A 2,910-nucleotide genomic window follows, 5' to 3' on the forward strand; every position below is an offset into this window, starting at 1 on the left:
TATTAAATGAAAATGATGTTGACTATGCTGACAGATTAGAAGAATTATTATTCCAAGGTTTAAAGTCTCTCCAAATTAACCTATAGATGCAATGCAATCGCAGTCAAAATTTCTGCAGGGTTTAAGAAGAAATTGAGAACTGATGGCACAATATACATGAATGTGCAAAATACGAGGATAGTTTAAATATACCTTTTTAAAGTTTTATGAAAATAAATACTGCCATCACAAGAGTCACTGTCTTTGAAATACTTCTGCTACTGGCTTTTAAGACTTACTATAAAACTACAATAATTAAGACACTGTTATTTGCACAAAGATATACAACAACCAACTCAATGAAACAGAATAGAATTCATTAACATGAGGTGGCTTCCAAACATTCATAGAAAAATCAAATTATCTTTTAATTCTGTTTCTTCATGAGTTGTCTGAAGCCTGTTCATAAAGTTATACATGTGTGGCCAACAGATTTTCAAGCAAAGTGCATGAACCAAAAAATTAACCAATGGGGCAAGGAAATCATTTGCCACAACGGATGCTAGAACAATTGGATAATCATATAAAGAAAATGAAACTTGACCTCTGCCTCACACCATATATAAAACCTTAGTTTGAAAAAAAAACTAAGACGTCTATGAGATGCTATCAAAAGGTACACATTATTATGTTTGATAAACATCTCAGAACAGAAAGAAGAAAACTTAACTACTGATAAAATTCTTGAAGTATTAAAAGAGAATTTTCCTAACATTCTGACGGAAAATAATTGTCCAAGAGGTCCAGAAATTCTCAAAGAGAATTAATCCCGAAAGAAAGCCACTATAATGCATCATAGTCAAACTTTCTAACAGCAAACAAAAGGTAAGGATCCTGAAAGCAACATGGGAAAAAAGAATGGTCACATATGGAAACCATGTGGGCAAGAGGGCGATAGATCAATATATTCAAATTATGTAAAAACCAGGCTTTTTTTGTCTCCACCCAAGAATTTTATATCTAGCAAAATTACCCCAAAAATATAAAGGAAAAATAAAATAATTTTCAGACAGAAAAAAAAACTAAAGAATTTGTAAAAACAAGACAAGCTTTACAACAACAAAAAAAACTAGAGTTCTTTTAGACAGACCCTCGATAACAGACATCAACCTACTATTATGACATAAGACATAATTACTGAGACTCTAGAATGAAGACAAGCAATAAGAGATGAGACAGACGAAACAGCCACGCAGAAAAGAGACCAAATTGTTTGCAAAAGACAGCACACTGCCTTATACTTGGAACGAACACAATAAGACAAACTTCAAAGAAAACGTAAAACCCCCACACAAAAAAATTTTATAAGGAAAACCATAAAATATTGTTAAATATTAGGATAAAAATAAACAGAAGGGATAAAATTGACAAGAAAATATGAACACAAGGAAACTGCACAGAAAATTATGACAAGGCATAAACAATAGCACAATTAAAAAATGCAACAAAATGACGGTAATAAAACTATACCTATTAATAACAAAGGTGCCTTGGTGATGTACCGATTACATATTGAGATGCTAACTGCAAGGTCAGTAGTTTGAAACCACCAGCAGCTCCACTGGAGAAAGACAGGCTTTCTACTCCCATAAAGAGCTACAGTCTCAGAAACACAAGGGCAGTTCTAAGCTGTCCTGTACAGCCTGTATGAGTCAGAATCAACTTGATGACTGAGAAGGGAGAAAGGATATCCATAACAACACTGGTTGTAAATGGATTCATGTCACCAGTTAGGAGACAGACTAAAAGAATGGATAAGAAAACATGACCTACTAATATTCTATTTACAAGCAACATACTCCAGATTTAAAGACCAAAACATTAAACATCAAAGGATGGGGAAAAAATATCAAGCTAGTGATAGTCAAAAGAAAAGAGGAGTAGCAATACTAATTTCTGACGAAAGAGACATCAAAGCAAAAGCCATTGTGACAAAGAAGGCCACCATATAATAATGAAAGCTACATTTAAACAACCACAACAAAAACATTACCATAAAAAACATCTATGCACCCAAAGAATAACCCTTAAAATGTCTTAATCAAAATCTTATATACTTGAAGAGACAGATAGACCATGTTGTTGTTGTTAGATGCCACTGAGTCAGTTTCAACCCAGGAACCCCGTGTCGTGTTGGACAGATGAAACGGTGCCTGGCCCTTTGCCATCTTCACAATCAATCCTGTGTATGAACCCTTTGCTTCAGCCACTGTGTCAATCCATCTCATGAGGGTCTTCCTCTCGCTCAGTGCCCTTCCACTTTACGAAGCATGATGTCCTTCTTGAGTAACTACTCTGCTCATAGCATGTACACGATAAGTAAGACAAAGAGGGATTCATATCAGGGATGCAAGGATGGATCAATGTTAGATAGACAATCAACATAATCCACCAAATAAACAGAACAAAGAAAAGAACCATATGATTATTTGCAGAAGGCATGAAATAACAGTCAGCATCCATATTTGCTAAACCTAATAGAACAGAAACAAAAGGGAAATTCCTCAACATAATAAATGCCATATATGCAAAACCAGCAGCTACCATGTACTTACTGGAGAGAAACAGAAAATATTCCCCCTTTAAAAGGGAGCCATACAGGATTGCCCTTTATCACCACTCTTATTTAATATCATCCTGGAAGTCTTAGTCAGAGCTATAAGATATCAAAGTTACTCAAGGCATCCAAAATGACACATATCCAAAATGACATATCTATATATGTTTTCAGATGACATAATCCTATATTTAGAAAACATTGAAGACTCAATTTTAAAAGTTGGTAGAACCAATAAAAATTTTTCACAACATAGCAGACAATAAAATCAACATACAAGAATCAATTGGATTCATATATATTAAAAAAAATGG

Source organism: Echinops telfairi, unplaced genomic scaffold (assembly GCF_000313985.2).
Source record: "Echinops telfairi isolate 266 unplaced genomic scaffold, ASM31398v2 ScPeMD7_2291;HRSCAF=2852, whole genome shotgun sequence".
NCBI classification, from domain to species: domain Eukaryota; kingdom Metazoa; phylum Chordata; class Mammalia; order Afrosoricida; family Tenrecidae; genus Echinops; species Echinops telfairi.